This window comes from Mirounga angustirostris, unplaced genomic scaffold (assembly GCF_029215605.1).
Source record: "Mirounga angustirostris isolate CCGP_5_RB_7025 unplaced genomic scaffold, mMirAng1.0.hap1 SCAF_13, whole genome shotgun sequence".
NCBI classification, from domain to species: Eukaryota; Metazoa; Chordata; class Mammalia; order Carnivora; family Phocidae; genus Mirounga; species Mirounga angustirostris.
Window position 1 is genome coordinate 72,944,760 of NW_026991721.1, and position 20,070 is coordinate 72,964,829.

Below are 20,070 nucleotides of genomic sequence, written 5' to 3' on the forward strand. Positions count from 1 at the left end.
AATAACACTTAGTAAGTCCCCTGTGACAAGTTGTGGAAATTCCAAAATCTATAATCTATGGTTCCTGTCCTAAAGGGTTTATAATCTCTTGGGAGAGGTAGACCTGTAAATACAAGAACAATAAAATATTATACATATTATGGTGGACAATTGTACCTATCACGGTGGGAGCTTAAAGGAAGAAAGAAGCAATTCTACCTTTGCGCGGATGGTGGAATGAGGAAGGGCATCACAGAAGTAACAACCCTTCGTCTGAGCCTTAAAAGATGAGTCGTGTTAAGTTAATCAAACCAGGAGGCCATTAGGAGGCCATTAGACTGGTGTGGTACCCGCATAAACAAACCAAAATCGAAGCCCGTCAAGGCCTCAAGGTTACGGAATCAAAACCCAAGGGCCAGCAATCACAAACAGCCAACTGGGCTTTAAGCTAGAGCCGATCAATAATCTCCTTGCTTCGTGTCTGCCTTTTCTCTAGAAAAGTCTTTCCCTGAACTCCTGTCATTGGAGCACTCGTAACCACGTCTAGTTTGGCACTATCCTATTCAAATCAATACTGCTCAAATAAACTCAAAATTTTTTATATGCCTCAGTTTATGATTTAACGGTAGATAGTTGCCAGCCCACTGGGGTGTGGGGGCGGGGCAGAGTGGTGAGCACTGGGAGGGAGGCTGGGTGGGAACCAGGGCAGGGAGACATGTTTGGTATGTTTGGGAATTGTGTAACTGTGCTGAATGTTCAAGAAGAGCAAGACAGAAGGCCAGAGGGAAGAGGCAAATCCAGAGCTTGGGGCATGGAGAGTAAGCATTCGTGTTCAGAATATTGCCAGGGGAGGGGGTGTCAAGCACCACGCACCGTGTTGGGTCTGCCTATCCTTCACCAAACACCCAGAGATCCTCAGGAAGAAGAGGTTTGCCGTGAGTATAGAGCTGACTAGACGCGTCCTAAATCTAGCACCACCACTTAGGAGCTGTGCCATAGTCCCGCCGTGACACCCTGCCCAGCCCTGAGCCCGGGTGCCCTCATTCTGAAACAGACACAGGTAGGGCTCCCTGGCAGTCCCTTGTATACAGCGCGGGATAGGAAACATACAAGACGCCCCGCCCACTCTAGCCGAAGAGCCCCGCAGCCCTCTCCCACACCGGCTCCTTCTCCCCCTGGGCGGAGCATTTCCGCACACAGACCCTCCTCCCTCTTCCTCCCCACCCCCTAGTTCAAGATCCAAAGGCCTGCGGAGAGCGTGCGCTCCGGCAGGGGGAAGCAGGAAGTCAGTGTGGGAAAGGGCCAGGAGCTGCAAGGATTTCCTGCCTCTGGGGATGAGAAGCTGGTGGCAGCAGAAATCTGGGCCAGCTTCCTGACCCCAACCCCGCTCCCCACGGGAGCTCCGGTTTCTCCTCTGGCTGTTTCTGGGAACAGTGCCTGCAAATATTTCTCTCTGGATTCATCTATGCTTTCAAAACCTCTGCATTAAAACATTCTAAACTACTGTGAACTAAGAACCCAGCTGGCTCCTTGTTTAAAAGGTCACCTTAAAATGCTTACAAGCAAAGAAATTCAGCTTTCCTCTGAACACCATGCCCCTAATAATAACACTTGTGGGGACAATAATAATAACACTTGTCTCCAGGTTGTACTTTTCAAAATGTCTTCACTGACCTAATCACATCTGATTCTCGAAAACTCCACAGAGAAGCTGGGGCTGGTATTACCAAGGCCAGCTTCCCAATGAAGAAACCACAGCTTGGAGAGTTTGTGTCTTACAGAGATTATCAGTGGCAGAAATGAGATCATTTCGGGGCTCTTGCCCTCCGTTTGGGCAGGACCTGGCCCCTGCAGCCATGGGGAGTGGGGGCCAAACACTCTCTGGACAGCTTCGGTGCAAAGGGAGCCCTGACCCGGGAGGCACACAATGCAGGCAGGCCCACATCTGCCCCCATCACCTGTGTGATCCTAGACAGATGCTCTCTGCGGCTGTTTTCTCTTTGTAAAGTGGGAATGACACCCTGAGCCTAGCTCATGGAATTTTATACAAACCAAAGATGAGGCTGATGAGAGCGCTTTCTGCATACGTTCAAGCAGCCATATGGAGGGATGAGGATGGTATGGGTGTCCTGGGTGCCCTTATTATCAATAATAAGCTGCTTCGCTGGCTCGCTGGAAGACTGAGATTATGCAGGGAGCCTGGGTCGGTGCCTGGCACATAGTAGGCCCTCTGTTGGTGGCAGTTACTTTCATTCTGTGCGGCAGCTTAGTCACTTCCCAGTTGGCCTCCAGTTTTATGGCCCCCAGAACTGATCCAGGATGCCCTAGCGTCAGTTGGAGGACAGCTTGGCCTGGATCTCACGGCTGAACTCCACAGAAAAATTGATAAATTAACCAGGCCAGTGGAGTAGCGATCCACACCCAGACCTTATAAAGAAACTAGCTGACCTGAGACCGGGTCAACTGGACTCAGAGGGAATTCATATGGTGAAATAACATCAGTCCGTGCCTTGGGATTTATGAAAAATCTCTGTGCTCAGTTCTTCGTCTTCTTTCCCTTCTACAGGTCTTATTGTGGCCTCTGTGACTTGGGAAGCAGGATCAGGGTGAGTATCTGAGACACAAATCTATCCCTCTGCCATGAATGGCTTTTGCCATTTGGGGAGGCTCTTAAATTCTGTGCTTAAATGAGGCTTGGGAACTCTCTAGACTTTTCCCTATTCATGCCCCAATTAGCAGGGACAATCAAGAGTTGTTTCTCTTTGCTCCTCCTCAGAGCCAAGCTGGAGGCAGCCATTAACAAGCTCCAGTGATGTGATTTTGTGTGTGTGGGGGGATAATGGGCCTGTTCTCTTGACCTTAGTATTGGAGGACTGGAGAACATTCATTCAACACTTATTTATCAGGCCTTACTGTGAGCTAAAAACTAGGTAGGGCTCTGGTTCAGTAAAAATAGGGTCCCTGACCTTAAGGAATTCATAGTTTGTTCCAGAAGGCCAATAATTAGCCAGGCAAGTATAATTTGGTGGGTTACGGGTTCTAGAAACATGAGAGAGGTGTTTTACTCAATTTGCAGGGAAGGAGTTCAGGATATGCTTGGGTGAAGAGTGGGAGGGAAGAAGGTAAAGATATGATCCGCTAGAACATTTAAGGGACAAACAGAACTAAGAGGAGCCACAGAGGAACCTGAGTGGTAGCAGTAAAACCAGGAGCAACTAGGACATATAAGCAAGGAAGGAGAGAATTGAAGGGGGAAGGAGTCAGTAGGGAGCTGCAAACTGAAATGTGTTGGCTAGATTTGGCTATCAGGTCGATGGAAACACTCAAGGGAGAAATTTCACTGGAGTAGTGAAGGGAACCCCGGATGTCCGGGGTTATGGATGGAGGGGGAAGTAAGACCCATCGCTCTTTCCAGAAATCTGGCTGGTAATAATATGGTACATGAGCTATTCTATTCTTATTTGAAAAGATTTATAATACTAATGTTGTTGTATTGGCCGAAGGAAAGAAGAGCAATAGGGCAGGGGCTGGGTTCTGTGTAAGGTTGCGCAGAAGGCTTGTTTTAATGAGAGAGGCTTAAACATATTTAAATCTTGGTGAGGTGGTGGGATGGGTAGAGAAAGGACTAGAAGGGTGATTAAGGGAAGAGGAAGGGGGGACGGGATTTGTCTTAAGGAGCAGGAGGGACACTTCTTTTGAGAATAGAAGAAAGAGGAGATGGATGAACGTCTGTTAAGAATGGGGAAGGGAAGTTGATGGAGAGCCCCTCGGTGGTCTCTACCCTCTCTATCAAGTAAAGGCAAGGTTGTCAGTGAAAACGGTGACCAGAAGAAAGTTCTCAAACTGCTACTGGAGGGAAGAGAAAAGGCAGAACAAATACAGGTGAGCAGTTTCGAATTTGGCAAAGACAGTGCCAGCCCCACTCCCAGCTCTGCGTTCTGCCTAGCTCAGAAGAAGGGACGACCTTGTCACTGGCACCAATGTTCTGAGTGTGATAGCCATGGCCTGGGACTGAGCTGCTCACTAGGGGCCTGTAAAAGGCTTGCGGGATAGCACGGACGCCCTTCTGAATTGGGAGACCTTGTATTCATTTGCAGTGACCTCAGTCTGCCTTTGAGTAATGATGGTCTCTTGCCATGTTTTGAAGTTCAAGAATAAGAAGGGAGAAATCAGATGGACCGAAATCATCCAGAGTCGGGGTTCTGCCAGGCGAGGGCCAAAATAATGGCAACAGGATAAGAGTTGGAAGCATAACCAGAAAGCTAGTGGTGGTCCATGGGATCCACATTGCGGCGGGGAGGATGTGAAGGCAAGCTCCAAGGTGGGAGGTGGGGAGAACACAGGAAGTGGGAGCCTTGGAGGAGGTGCTGAACAGGTGAGGTGCACGCATGAAAGTGAACGTTCAGGAAGGAGGAAGATTGAGATACGAGGTTACGGTTGGTCTCTAAGAGCTAGGAGTGGCCATGTCCTTCTGCTCAAAGAGCTCCAGGTCATGACAAGGTCCAGGCGTGGCCGTGGAGGAAAGGGCTCACGTGGGGTGGAGGTGAGCGGAGATGACCCTGTTAGGGGTATGAGTGGGGGTCTGCCCCTGCCCCGGCAGTGACACTGAGCCTCTCTGGTGGTGGCCTGATGGGAATGATGAGGACACGTGGGCTCAGGTGCGGAGTCCTCAGTGACTCTGTGTCTGTCTGTCTGTCTGAAGTCCATAAAAATATTGAAGGTGTTTCTTGTCCTTCTCCTGACAAACTTCTGTTACTTAATGTCAGCTGGTATTTCAGAACAGTGCCAAGTAGGAAAAGCTTGTCTTTGGAACAGTCTGCTGTTCCCTGTGCAGACTGCATTTTGGCTATAGTCCTGTATCTGAGACCTTTACACAGAAGTTAGAATGTGGACATCTTTTTTATTTCACTACATTGAACCCGCTACAGGAGGCTAAGACAGAAATGCAAGCATTTGCGAGTGGGGAGGGCTGAACTTGATGTGAACAGCCAGAGAGCAGCGAGCTAGTCTACAGAACAAGGTGGGGACAGAGCCTTTGAAGACCCTTGGGCCAGGCTAGCAAGACTGTCTCCTATCACAGGACGCACACCTTACCCCGGGAATCACTGACAACCTACCCTGCAGGCTCTGTCGACAGCCCTACAGAGGCTGCAGCAGGAGAGTCCCTGAGGTCCCTTGCGTTCTGAGATTCTGCAAGAGCGTCCTTCCAGAGTCTGGCTCTTCTATGGCTAATGACCGCACGCATCACGCATCGGGTGAATGAGGAGCTGAGAGAAAGCCGGCAAACCATTCTCCGGAAAGATGACAGCCCCTGTGCTTGCCGTGTCTCGAGTAGCTGAGGCTTCCGAAGAAGGAAATCACTTCTGGGAAAGACATTGAGGACAGGCAGGACCTTTCAGCAGCCAGTGGGTCTCCTTTGCTGGCCAGCACGGCCCTGCTGCTGGGCTCCTCTGTGGTGGGAGAGGCGCGAGGCACAGCGCATGGGCTCTCCGTGCTGCTCCCCAGGGCTGGCAGTGGGACCCGGGAACCTGTGAGAAATACAGATTCTCAGGCCCTCCCCAGTCAGACTCTCTGAGGCTGTGGCCCAGAAGTCCTTGTCTCAACAAGCCTCATAGGTGAATCTGATGCCGGCTACAGAGTGGGACTCACTGAACGGTGCTGTGGAGCTCAGTCTCACAGATCGCATATGCCTGGATTCGAATTTCAGCTCTCTCACCTGCGTGACTCTGGACACGTTACCTAAATTCTCTGAGCTCTGGCTTTCCCGTAGGTAGAATGGCAAGTGCTTCTTAAGTTTTCAGAGAACTGAAAGAGGAAATATTTGTGAAGAGCTCGGTAAAGTATCAGGCCCAAGAAATAATAATAACGACAAGCAGCTATTATTCTGAGGCCTGTGGTGGCCAGTGGGCTCTTCCACACGGTGTGCTTGGAACGGCCCCCCTTTAAATCTGTGGCTTCAGCCCCCAGGGTCTTCTCTACCCCTGGGGCTGTGGCAGACCAGGCTTCCTGGCTGATGCTCGGCGTCACGTGCAATTCTGCCTACACGCAGCTGCCCGAATCTGTCCACAGAGCGGAGAGCTGTCGGCCTGACCTGGTGAGATAAACTGGTTGGGCGGATAGACTGGCTCGCGTTCTCCGCAGGGTTGCAAGCCAGAGGTGTGACTGCAGACACGGTAACCAGCCCGAGTGGAACAGCAAGGCCAGATCATGTGCGTCCGGGGCGATCGGACTGCGGCCTGCTCGGGGCGGCATTTGCTTCCTGCCACCCAAGGTGCTACCATCTGCTTTTCACAACACGTTCTCGAGGGATTCAGAGTGCTTGACGATTCTGTCACAGGACGTGTGTTCTCTGATTGAGAGGTGAGACATGGAGTCCTTGGAAGGCTAAGAGACTTGTCCGATCTGAGGTGGCCCAGCCAGTAAGCCGTCCTACCAGCGCTATAACCCACTTGTCCTGACTTCTGGTCCAGTGCGCCTTCAAACACACCAATGGCTTTTCCTAAAATGGACACAAAAGCTCCTCCAAACCAGGTGACTTGAGGTCCAGAAAGCCTACGTTCTTATCTGAAATTCCATTTTCTCTGCAGGAAATCATGTCTCTTGCTGCTATGTGACCTAATTTTCTCTGGTTCAGGTCTCCATTGAGGAGAAGAAGCCCTTGGGACAAGAAAATACGAAATTCCTTCCCTGCTCCTGGCGTCTGGGTCACCATCTGCTCCCCTGACCCCATGGCCCTTGGCTCCCTGGAGAGCTTAGGATGGGTTGGGCCAACCACGGGAGATGGGGCTAAACGAGAAGCTTCTGGCTGTTTTGCAAGGGTCCCTCTCTGATATTTCTGTGTGAACTCAACATCTACTATGGATAGGAACCTGTTTTTACTGGGCTTCCACAATCATTTTCTCCTCAAGAAAATTTAGTAATTATCCTTCTGGCCTGCCCTCATCCCTGCCTTGATGTGGGGATCTGGCTGGGTGGCGGGGCTGGGGGTGGGTTTTGGCCTGGTGGTGACAGAGAGGGACGCTCTCTTTTCTTTGGAACAGATGTTGGCATCCAGCAACAGACCAAAGCCACATTCAAGGTTCCTCCTTACAACCCACTAGTCAGACTGTGGGAAGGAAAGGGAGGAACTGAGGTTGCTGGTGGCATGTGCAACCTCTTCAGTCTCCTGCTTCTCCCAAATACACACCCAGCATTTGCTTTTTGGCTCAAAAAGCCCGGCTTCAGGTTGTTCTATAGTGAGGGACTGACGTAGGTTGGTGGAGGGCTGCGGGGACACCTGAGATCGGTTCCAGCCTGAATGCCGTGGTCTGGCTGCTCCATGACACTCCTGGCTAGCGGTCAGTCCTGTGGCCGGGATGGGGGAGTCTGCCCAGGCCTCAGCAGGGGCCTGCATGGCCAACTGCCACACCAGTCCCTACGCTGCTAGGAAAACCCAGGCCTGCTTCTACGCAGGCCAGAAGGATGGCAGCTTCAGAGCAGGGCCCTGGCTCCAACCTTCTCTGTTTCACTCTGAACTTTGTCTCTGTCTCAGTCAGCTCAGGCTGCTGTAACAAGCGGCGTGGCTTAAACAGAAATTTCTTTCCCCACAGTTCTGGAGGCTGGGAAGACCATGGTGCTGGCCAATTCAGTTCCTGGTGCGGACCATCGTCCTGGCTTGTAAAAGGCCTCACTGTGTCCTCAGGTGGTCTTTCCTCTGTGAATGTGCTTGGGAATACAGAGAAAGAAATCCAGCATGTGCATTTCAGGGGACACAACATTCAGCCTGTAACAGCCCTTGACTGCCCTAGTCCTTCCAGGTTAAGGGGTGCAATGTGGGTGGGGAGACTCATCTTCTATCATCCCAACTTTACAAGTTAGACTTAGACTTCTTTGAGAACATTTTAGTAAATGTTAAAAATGCCGGCTTTAAAAATAAAACCTGATTGTAGTCATTGATTTGTTTTTAAATGCATAGCAAAGCCCTTGATATGAATCCGGATGAAAGAGAAAGTATTCTCACTTAGGTCAGATGCACATCCTCCCTACGGAAGGAAACTCTCACAGGATATGAAGGGAAAGAGGGAAGCAGCCCACCTGGTCAGATTAATTGAATGCAGCTGATTTTCACCTCGACCTCCTTCCTTCTAAGAGTCCTGGTGGTGGGAGGCAGCTTAAATTAGCCACAGTGGGGGCGGGGGGGGCGGGAAGCAACTGGGCAGAGGGCAGGAAACTCCAGAATCAGTGGCAAACTTTTAGCCAAAGAGATTTGATATTCTGAGTCTGGGGGCCAGTGAGACCTACCTCAGTCCCATTCTGCCGGGGGTGTTAGCGGTGAGATTCATCACCCGCAGGAGGCTGCACCTTCCTGGGCTCTGCGATCTGGCCTCCGTGGCCTCTGCGGCTCCTCTCTCAGAGCAGGAGGGAGGGAAAACCAGGGGCTCGCCAGGACTGCGAAGGGCACCCCCACCTCCAGCAGGTGTGATGTCCCAGGGAGCTGCTGTGCTGAGCCCAAGGAACCGGACTGACTGCCACTGTCAGCCGGGCTTCCCCCGGGGGAGATGCTCTCCTGCCACCGTGATGGATGTGGTCATTCTGTAAGGATTTCTTGAACATTTGTTATGCGGGGGCACCGGGCTGGCATTAGCTGAATGCACAGAGCCTGTCATCAAGGGCTCGTAGTCTAGAGAGGGCGGCACATCCATAAGCAATTTAACACAGTGCAGAGATAGACGCAGCAGGAGCAAAGGGAAGCAAGGAGCAAGCAGCCTAAGAAGACTTCCGGGAGGAGGCAATGCCTGATAGTTGTCTTCAGGGAGGGATTTCCAGAAAGAGCTAAGGGAGGGGGTAAATAACATCGCGGTGTGTAACTGCGGTGCATCTTTTAAATACAACAAAATGACTTGTTGAGAGCCACTGAGCCTGAGGAACAAGAACCACAGCTAGTTTTCTGTACAATGTGTGTGTGGACATAACCGCAGACTAAGAAATGTTCCCCCAGTGCCCTCCCTAATGGAAGGCTGTCCAGGAGCGATCATCTGAGCTGACCGAGTGCCCACAGTCATCCTGTTGGTCTCCTCGTCAGCTCCTGCCTCCTGGGGGCTGCACTCGCCCCCAGTCTCTGTGCTCCCACTTGCCAGGCTGGCCTGGGCATCCTAGTGAGACAGGGTCAGCCTGGAACTTGGTCGTGGCCCTGGCTTCCTCCTGTACCCTGTGTGATGGCGCCCCCTGCAGGCACACGGGGCAGGGCCCATGCCCCCTGGGCTGCCCTGCTGTTTGTCAACACTGTCCCCATGTTACTGAGGACCAGTGGCTCTGTTCATGGCTCTAGAGAACCACAAGGAAGCCAAGTGTATGGTTTCTCCAAGTAACTGAGGGGCTACCACAGGTCTGAGCAGGAGGCCCTGGGCGCCCGGCCCCCTCAGCCACAACTGCTCGGTCTTTTCTGTGGTACATGACTCCACGGACGATGTCATTGGAAGGTCACAGTTCTGCTGTGGAGCTAGAAGGATTTTACCAGCCTCCCTGATGCTAGCCAGAGGAATAAGCACTTCTGAGCTGACGGCTGTCTGGAAGATTCACTCTCATCTCCACTCCCGTCCTGCTGGCCCTTTCCTGTTCACCCCCCTGCTCGTGCTGTCCTCACCCCTGCCAATTCCTTATTATCTGCCAACACTTTATTTTAGGAATACCACATAGCCTCTCAGCCTCACGACAATGGCTAAGGTGGAAAACTGTCCCTTCACCATTTCACCATTTCCCTGTTACTATTTCATACCTACGTCTGTGTGGTTTATATCAGTGGGTCTCTTGAGTGAGCATCGGGATCATCTGGAAGGCTTGTTACAACACAGATTGCTGGGCCCCGCCCCTGGAATTCCTGACTCACTGGGTCCAAGGTGGCGGCTCAAGAATTTTCATTTCTATCACGTTCCCAGCTGATTCTGCTGCTGCTGGTCCAGGGAACCACACGTGGAGACCCACTAGTTTATAGGGATACAATCTAAAATTAGCACAAATCATTCTTTTTTAATTAAAACTTTATTAAAGTGCACATACATGCAGCAAAGTACACATATCCAAGTATTCTGCTCAACTATTTTTCAACTGACCCATCACCTGAGCAAGCAATGGAAACTTCCATGTACCCAGAAACTCCCTTCCTGCCCTCTTCCAAACCTCCCCGCTCTCCTTAACAAGGATCAGCAGCACCCTGACTTCTCCCAGCATAGATCACCTGACCTGTTCTTGAACTTTATATAAATGGACTCATATAGCCGGCATACTTTGGTATCTTACCTCTTTTTTCAGCAGAATGACTATGAGATTCACTCATGCTGTTGCGTGAAGCCATAAATGGTTTATTCTCATTGGTGGATCATATTCCAAACACAAATCATTCCTGAGGTATTGAAAACACAGATGAACTTAAGAACACAAGGAAAAAGTGACACTGACCAGTGGATAGTAACTTTGCTCAGCTGGAGGTGGGCTTTAAAAAGTAAGTGGTTGAGTAAGAAGAGGGGGTCAATAGAGGTAAGGACTGTTGGGGTGGGAGGCGTGGGTAAAGATTACATGTGACATCACAGAGAGAGTGCCTGCTTGGTACTTTTCACACTGTAGGAACTCAAATTGTGTTAGGTCTCACATCCTCGTCAGAAAGCTATTTAGCACTAAAGGTGGTGTTAAAATATTATCATGTATGTTCATGCATTCACTCATCCCATAAAATATTTGTGTCTGCCAGGGCGCCATTGGTTGAGCATCCGACTCTTGATTTAGGCTCAGGTCATGATCTCAGGGGGATTGAGCCCCGCACTGGGCTCTGTGCTCAGCGCAGGGTCTGCTTGTCCCTCTCCCTCTGCTTCTCCCCCTGCTCCCGCTCGTTCTCACTCCCTCTCTCTCAAGTAAATAAATAAAGAAAATCTTGAAAAAATATATCTGTGTCTACTAGTTCCAGAGCACCTGATGGGGACACTGTGGATACAAAGACACAGGCTTGCCTTCCCTGCCTTTCAGTTGTGCTTAGTAGTAGGCGAGCAAGATGAATGAACTTGTACAGGGCGGTATGGGGGTGGGGTGGGGGGGTGGTGATGTCTGCGGTGTAAGCGGCATTGTTTTCAGTGGTGGTGGTGGGGTGGTCTGTCTACCAGGATCTACATGTGTTCCAGCCATAGGCATAAGCACTTTCCAAACTTCTCTTATTTACTCCCCAACAACACTAGGAGACAGGTATGATTATGCCTATTTTATAGATGGAGAGCCCAACTTGTCCACAGTCCTCAGCTCACAACTAAGGAGCAAAGCAAAATTCACACCCAGCTCTGTCTGACTGCAAACTCCTAGCCCTTTACCCTCCTGACTCGGCCACAGCCTCTGTGCCATGACAGACGCTTGCCCCGGGTGCAGGACCTCGGATTCTGTCTCGGGGAAACTTCGCGCTTAGGTCCAGTCTCCCAGAGGATGGACTTTCGCTTGAGCCACAGCCATGACGGAGAAGGTTGAGGAAGGCCCTCCAACAAAAAAAGCAGCATTTCGAGTTTGAGACTTGAGTCCACAGGATGAAAACTGCTCTTTTTAGAGAGCAAGAAGGTTAAGGAATGCAAAGGTGGCTTGGCTATGCAGGACAGACTTCTTTCCAGAGCCGGCCGGGAGTCGGCTTCAGCTCATGACAAGGGAGTTCCTGGGGAAGTGGTGAGGAGCACGAAGTTGGCCAGAGGCCAGCTGTGCTCACATGAAGAACAACCAGAGCATCCATCAACATACACGCTGCAGTCTTGGAAAAGGCCGGAATTCAGAGTCATAGGAGAGTCGGTGGGGCATCAGCCAAAGAAGATCATAATTTGAAAAGACTCCAGAGAGAGAAGCTGTTTCTAAAAGGTGGATTCCACAGATGGATTTGCTGAAGCCCTTTCATATTTGCAAATGGAACTCCTGTGACTATGGCCACCTAAGGAGTTGCTCCAACCTAGTGACATCAAACAACTATTTATTATGCTCACAGAGTCTGTGGGTCAGGAATTTGGACAAGGCATGACAGAGACAGCTTGGCTGTGCTTCCTGATGGCCTCAGCTGGATGACTCCAAGGCTCAGGGCTTACCATCCCTTGAAGGTTCTTCCTTATATGTGTTGGGTGGTGGATGCTGGCTTGGGGGCCTCAGTTCCTCTCCATATGTGTGTGTCCATGGGGCCCCCTCAGCACTAGTTTGGACCTCCTCACAGCTAGGGGCTGGGTTCTGAGGGTGAACTTTCTAAGAGAGAGCACCGAGTAGAAATCATATTGCTTTGTATGATTTGGTCTTGGAAGTCCCTTGGCATCATGTGTATCTGTCAAACACAAAGGCCAGCTCAAGTTCCAAGTTTACTTGGTGCAAATGGTCAGATTCTGGAAAATATGTGGGACTGGAAATATTGCTTTGGTGACTTTTGGAAAATGCAATCTGTCACAATGAACAAAACAAGTAGACTCTACACCAATATTAATCTATAAACATACTTTAGTCTTCTCTCTGACTCAGCCTCGCTGTGGGGTCATGACTTGGTATCCTATAGACAACATATATATATGTGTGTGTGTGTATATATACATATATATATATATTCTGACTCCTGCTTACGTATTTTATTTAGGCTGCATGAGAATCAAGATTGCAGATTATCTTCAAAAATTAGAAATTCTACCAATATGAGCTGAAATTCTTGCATGCCAACATTTGCCAGAGCAGAGTATCAGCTGCTCTCTCTAAACCAAGTATATACTCTCCACTTGACCTGTTCACTCGAGACCTTATCACTTGGGTGTTTTCCATGAATTTCAGCCTATTTCGTTAAGTGCCTGGCCCCCACAGATACTGAGTTTCTGATCCTTAGCATAGAGGATTTGGCTGCCCCTCGTCTAACCACCTAATGGTAATTAGCGAAGAGATCAGATCTCCACTTGAGCTAAGAAGATAGAAATATAAGTGAAATCATTCCATTCAGTGTACATTTTAATTGGTTACTATGTCTGCTTGTGTTTGTCCTAAGTTTGCCTAAGAGATTGTAATGAAAACATTATTTGTTCTTAGCCCTAATTGTCTTTGATTTGAACAAATATCTAAGGAGGGCTTTGGGTCTGGGGTAAACAACTGGGGTATCAGGACCTCTGTGTTGCCAGAGGTGAAGGAAACTCATTAGATGAGCCTAGAGTAAGGGCTTCATTCACCTAGGATCAAGGCTGAGGGATTCTGTGATCCCCTGAAATTATAACTTATAATTCTGTGCATGTGTTATGCATGTGAGAATGAATATATATTTATACAGGTTTTTTCAACAGTCCTTGACCCCAAAAAGTTAAAAATTTCTGTAATGTCTTCCAGAACTTCCAGATACAGAAAATCAGGGTGGTGACAACGAGATTTCAAGGGCATTTGTTGCAGGGGAAAGCTGGGAGGGATGCCCAGGAAGAGACCAGAGGCCAGACTTGGCAAGGGGTCGGCACAGTGCCAATGTGAGCCCAGAAGTCAGAGCAAACCTCCCTGAAACTGCTCTTGTTAAGGTCACCAATAACTTCCGTGTTGCCGAATCCAGTGGTCAGTTCTAAGCCCCCACCTCACTTGATCTACAAGCCACTTACCCCGAATGAACATTCCTCCTCCTTGAAACACTTCCTTCATTTGGCCTCCAGAACTCCAACTTTCCCTAGGTTTTTCCCTGCCTCATTGGCTACTCCCTCTAAATCCCCTTTGCTGGGTCCTCATCTTCGCCCTGACTTCTAAACTTTGGAAGGTCCTAGGACTCCTCCATAGACATTGACTTCCTTGGTGATATTGTCTAGTCCCATGGATTTAAACAACATCTATATCCTGAAGGTTTCCAAATTTATCTCTCTTTATAATACAACTGACCTTCACCTTTTTTTCAGAACTCCATACTTAGATATTTAACTGCCTATTTTACGTTTCCACTTGGATGATTTAAAAGGAGTCTTAAACTTTCCAAGACTTAACTCTTCTGTCTTTCCCCTGCCCTCGCCCTCCCCCAACCAATTCCTCCCTCAGCGAATGGGACCCCAAGGACCTCTGGAGGAGAGCCCTCTCTTACCTCTCAGCACCACATGCTGCCCTGAATTTTTCCTACTTTAGAATCAGGACAGCCACGATCAAATCAGGAAGCCTAATGGAGATCGCCAAGCCAGTCCAGCCAGCACCTCCCATGGGTATTCGAGGTAGACAGAAACCCCCAGAGTTTCCTGCTCTTCCACAAAATGGACCCCAATTGACATGTGGCCAAGGACCAGCCCATCTTAATGGAAACCTCAATCATGGCAGCCTTGCAGAGGAGGCTTTGAGGAACAGAAACACAGGGGATGTGAGCCTTCAGGTTGCATTTTTTTTTTTTAAGGGGAAGCCTATTTGGGGGGCGGGTGGAGCATGCACGAAGTGGAGGTTTTGAAGGTAGAATATGAACAAATCAAAGGAGCAACACAATTTGAAGCAAATTAAGGCTGAATGGGAGACAGAAGGCAGTTCCCCCGAGGGATGGAGTCAGCTCTTTAATGGGGCACTGGCCCCTCATGCGATTATTCTGATAATGAACGGCCACCAAAGAAAAAGGCCCTGACGTGCTTCTCCCTGAGTCCCAGCAAAACACTGAGATGAACATTGTTTATAAAATGCTTCAAAGGACCAGATGACAGGCTAGAAGCTATTATTGTTTCTGATTTGCTCTGTAGTTCTGCCATGCATATTTATAATACAATTCAAGAGGCAGCAATACCTCCCTGGAGACACACAGATTATCCTCCAGGCTGGGCTGTGGCAGATGATCGACATGATGCCTGACATCCTTCCTGTTCCAAAGAGCTGCTTCTGGGTGGCCTCAACCCCGGTGGCTCTAGATCTTGGCATTTAGGAACCAGGTGAAAGTTCTATCTTTCCTGAATGTCTTCTCTCACGCCCGGCTGGAAGGAAGTTCTCCCTCTTCTCAGCTCTCTTCACACTTTATCCAGCCCTCTACTACAGTTCTCGTGATTGGGGTGCCTGGGTGGCTCAGTCGGTTAGGGCTCTGATTCCTGATCTTGGTTCAGGTCTCCATGTTAGGGTCGTGAGTTCAGGTCCCCAGTTGGGCTTGCGCTGGGTGTGAAGCCTGCTTAAAAAAAATAAAAGAAAGTTCTCATGATCTTCTACTCTTCATGATAGTTACTTCATGTGTCTGTACATGCGTTCCTTTTAGAGTTTGGTCTTGTGGAGGCTCTTAGAGTTTGGTCTTGTGGAGGCTCTTAGAGTTTGGTCTTGTAGAGGGCACGAGCTAAGGCTCATTCATCTTTGATTCTCTGGCGTTCTCCACAGTGCCTGACACCCACAGATGCTGAATGAAGGTTGAGACACAACTCTGTGTCTGATTCCAGCGCCAGACAGAATAGATACCACCCCACAGGGAATGGTATGAAGCATTCCCTGAAGCCTCCAGCCTGTCTGTTTGAAATGCCTACAAGACATCTTTGCATAGGATCAATTGAAGGGCAAAATTTCAAAGATGGAAGTGGTGACGGGAGACACAGCATCTTAGTATTAATATGTTAATTTTGACTGAGAACTTACTAATTTTTAATTAATTACTTAATTGTTGTCTTAGTTCATTTGGGCTGCTAGAACAAAGTACGATAGGCTGGGTAGCTTATAAACACCAGCAGTTTATTTCTTAATACTCCTAGAGACTAAAAGTCCAAGACCAGGGTGCCAGGGTGGCCAGGTGAGCACGCTCTGCGGGGGTTGCAAACTTGGCCTTGTGGAACAAGGCAGAAAGGAGTGAGGGAGCTCTCTGGGGTCTCTTGTGTAAGGGCTCTAATTCTCCTTAGGAGGGCTTCACCTTCATGACCTAATCACCTCCCAAAGGCCCACACCTCCTAATACCAGCACCTCGAGGGGCAGATTTCAACACAGGAGTTCTGGAGGGAACACATTCAGACCAAAGCGATTGCTAAAGAATATTGCCTAAGAACTTAGTATTGCCAAAGCTCTCTTCTCGGTGCTTTGCTTGGACCATTTTTACAACAACCCCATGAGCTAGGTCTCATGATCATACTTTCATAAATGAAGAAACAGAGCCATAAAGCGGTTTGTTTCCCTGTTCCCACAGCTAGTAACTGGTGGATTCAGGCTCTGGACCCAGGCAGTCTGGCCTCAGCACCTGAGCTCCTAACCAATCTCCTGTTGCTGTCATTTCCCGGATCGGGGATCGAGGTCCTAAGAAAATGGGACACGGTATCTTAAGAGAATAGCAGGCACAACGGGTAAGTTTTGGCCATGAGGAAAAACTAGAAGGTGTGAGACAGGCGTACTGCTTAAAGAGACCTCTGAACTGCAGTGTATGGGGTACCCAGTGCGTGGTTAGCTGGCGCTGTGGGTGCGGACTCAGGTGTGCCGTCCCCGTCTCCCTCCAGGAGGGCGTGCGGTGAGGAGGGGAGCCAGGGAACCGCCTCAAGCTGCTCCAGATTTAGATCTCCCCATTCATGCTTGCTGAGGCCATGGCCTCCCGGCCTCTTCCCAGCCCATGACGAGGCTCGGCAGGAGTAGGACAGCCTGGTCGGCTCTGTCCAGGGCAGGCTCCTCTGGTGGGAGGGGAATGTTTGCCTTGGGGCTCCCCGTTGGCCTGGTTGAGACTTCCTGGGAGCTCACTGCCATCAGAGGCTCCTCTTACCCAGGGTCCTTCCTTCCCTCTCTCCTCTCACAGGGGTCCGACCCGAAGCAGGGAGTGGGGCCTTCCGCCTCTCAGCTGCTCCCTTGCCCCTTGATCCTTCACAGGTGCTTCCCCAGTACATCTCTGGCGTGTCTAATACCGTCTTGGCGTTTGCTTCTCAGAGGACCCGAACTGACTCACTGAGAGAAGAAGTGAGAAAAAATGACCCTTAGTCTGCCTGGGCTGCTATAACAAAATACCCAGAGACTGGCATGACAGACATTTGTTCTTTGGAGGCATGTGAACATCCAGCCACACCACCCTTCTCCTGTTTTGACTATAATCTACTTAAGAAGATTAAATTTACAGACAAGAAATGGCTAAGAAACCATTCAAGGTGGGCGCCTGGGTGGCTCAGTTGGGTAAGCGTCTGCCTTCGGCTCAGGTCATGATCTTAGGGTCCTGGCATTGAGCCCCACGGTGGGCTCCCTGCTCAGCAGAGAGTCTTCTTCTCCCTCTACCCCTCACTCGTACTTGTGATCTCTTTCTCTCTCTCATGCTCTCTCTCTCTCTCAAATAAATAAATAAAATCTTAAAAAAAAAAGGAAAAATTCAAGGCATCCTACAATTTCTGAAATGTTTTGAATTTATAATTCCCTCTTTTTTTCGAGAAACGTCACAGAGTGCTTACATAAATACACAGGACCCAAAAGCTAAAAAGAAAGGGTGGAGGGGATCCAGGCAAAGGGAAAACAGGTCTGGAGAGTGACTAGTGAAGGAAATGTGGAGACGGGGACATGCAAGACGCATGCACAGATCTACCTCAGAACTCCCCAGTGGCCCAGCACAGAGGAGCTCCTGGTATCCACAGGACTTACCAAGAATGACATAAAACCAATGCAGTTCCTCCAAACATGCCCTGCTTTTCTAGTTGCCAAGACCTGGTGCCTTGAGGAATGCTCCTGGGGTTCCTGGTCAGGGCGGCTCATTGTAATGACACTCGGATGGTGGTCCCAAACAACACCCCTAAAAGCTACGATCAGATGTTGCCCAGGGCTGTTTCTCCTGGCAGCTCTGCCTGGGGAATGGCCCATTCAGAGCAGCTGTTCTGTGACAGCGAGTCCCTGGGGCTCAACCTCATCAGTGCACAGCCCTTGCACCATCTGCCTGATCTGGCCATAAAACTCGGAACATGCACATGGAGGAAGGAATGAGGTGTTCTTCCTTCATCCATCCATAATCACGATCTCTCAGAGACAGGGTTCAACTTCTCCTTGGCAAATTAAAGGGCTGAATCAAGACAAGGGCTGGAAGTGGTGCAAGGGAGATGATCTCCAAAGAAGCATGAAATTTACGATTATGGGGAATGTGAAAAAAAGAAAATGGGAAGAAAGAAAACCTGAACCCCCCACGTCACCCACGGGCACTGCCTCCGACCACCTTGGTCTCAGGCTTACGCCACTGTTCTCGGGATGGCACAGCGAAGGTCGCTGGCTGGGTCACCCAGACACACAGGGGCCAGTGCGCTTCCCACCGCTTTAACCTGAATGATCGGCTCGGGCACGGACCACTTCTGGTTATGCTGTGGGCTCACATCTCAAGCCCAGCTAAAGTCACCACTAAAAATGTGGCTTGACTTGAGAAGAGCATATTGTGTTTAGTGGAGAACGCAGGTAAGGGAAGCAGTGATGTCCCGGGGTAACTGAGCTATTGCTGTATCTCCTGAAACCTGTGACTCCTCATCAGATCCATTCTACCACCTCTGAGGCCCCCTTTTCTCTGAACTGAGAGAATTCGAATGGAAGGTGTTTCTCAGGGAACATTATCTCTACATGGACTGGGACTGCCATTACTCCCTTTTCATGTGTTAGCAATGGGACACTGACAGATGAAAGGCGAGTTGAAATGATGCCCTGGCTTTGCGGGACCCATGCTTTTCTCTCTTTCTCTGAGCCAGAGGCTCAGGAGAGGAAATGTGCTTTGTAGAAATGGCAGGCACCGGGGGCTGAGTGGCCAGCATCCCCGGTGTCCTTCCTGGGTCCCACGTAGGTGGACCCGGGGCAGTGGGCCAGGTGGACTCCTGCCCGTCTCAGAGCTCATGCTGGGCACCGAGCGCTTCACGGGGAAGATGTTAGGGCACCAAATGCCACTATCAGCCACCATGCTTGTGAAGTACTTTGCATTTTATTGGATTCGCACACCATCCTGAGAGCGAGTCGTCATCCACCCCCTGTGACAGCTGAGGAGACTGAGCCCGGTACCCGTGGCCTCTCATCTTGCTGAAGGTCGCCGTGTTAGTGTGTGTTGGGTCCAGAATTTGAGTCCAAATACGCAGAATCGTGTTCCTCACTACTGGAGATGTTTGGGGGCCAGAGCGAACAAATGAGCAGGAGAGAGATTTGGGGCGCTCAGACTGTGATTCAGCGTGGCCACGGTCAGTCGTGACACAGTGACGCTGGCAGGGCTCTTTTCCCGTGGGCCCAGAGTATGCAGAGGCCTTGGTAGACAAACGGAAATGGATACCAGTTGAACTTGGGATTTGCTTGCTTGTTTTCTTCTGTTTTCGCTTGTTTGTTCTTGTGGGGGAGAGGATAATATGTAGTAACCTGCCCTAGTCAAGCAATTAAAAATCAAATACTAAGCACCCATTATTTTTTCTGAGGTTGGGAGGAAGTGCAAATGAATAACGTGAAGCCTCTGTGAGAGGCCAGAAGCTCCCATCTCTTGCGGGGGCGTTAATCCCGTGAGATCTCTCGCACCCCTCGAAAGAAGACACGGTGAGAAGATGAAGAGGAGGCGGCGACTGCACCTGTGAGGATCCGGGAAGGCTCCTGACAGACTGAAGCTAGACCACGAGGGATGGGCATCACTTGGAAGGGCAGATGGCCCTCGAGGGTAAAGGGACAGTGTGAGTGAGGGAGAAGCAGGGACATTTGAGAAACTACAGGCGGACCAAGCACAGGGGCCAAGGTTGGTGGTGTTTATTATGATCTTGAACAACTAAGTTTGCACCATTACTTAGGGAGGGAAGACTGCAACGGAGGTTTGGAATGGCCCCAAGTGACAGCCACTGGCCTCCTTCAGTGACGGTTCCTAATAGAGCAGAGTTCTCAGAATCAGAGCCTTCAGGGTTGGAAGCCAGGAGAGCCTGTCTCTCCCGCTTGCCAGCGTGTGGCCCTTGAGGTCCCTTCTCGGAACTCCCTCTGCAACCACTCAGGGTCCGCCTCCCCTCCGCCCCCACCGCCCTGGACGGCTCTGCCAGCAGAAGACGCTCCCTCCCACCCAGCTGGAATCCGTCTCGGTCCAGACTCACCGAGGCTCATTCCCCATCCACACAAGAACCTTCCACACAGATGAACACAGACTTCCCACCCTTCCTAGCCAAACACCAAATCTTCTCTTAACTGGACTAAATGTGGGGTGCTTTCAGCAGTTCCCATTCATCATTTTGGGTT

General features: G+C 50.0%; 1 long non-coding RNA gene across 3 annotated transcripts; it reads left to right on the forward strand.

Annotated features, from left to right (window-relative positions):
- Positions 1 to 762: 762 nt before the first annotated feature.
- On the forward strand, positions 763 to 17,185 carry LOC123857622 (uncharacterized). 3 transcript variants are annotated; one of them, XR_006793921.3, is made up of 4 exons: positions 763 to 797; positions 2,546 to 2,585; positions 16,076 to 16,229; positions 16,670 to 17,185. It is a non-coding gene; the product is annotated as an uncharacterized LOC123857622 (long non-coding RNA). The 3 variants fall into 3 exon arrangements; XR_006793922.3 differs by lacking the exon at positions 763 to 797 and adding an exon at positions 813 to 914; XR_006793923.3 differs by lacking the exon at positions 763 to 797 and having other exon boundaries at positions 2,486 to 2,585.
- The last annotated feature ends 2,885 nt before the right edge of the window (positions 17,186 to 20,070 follow it).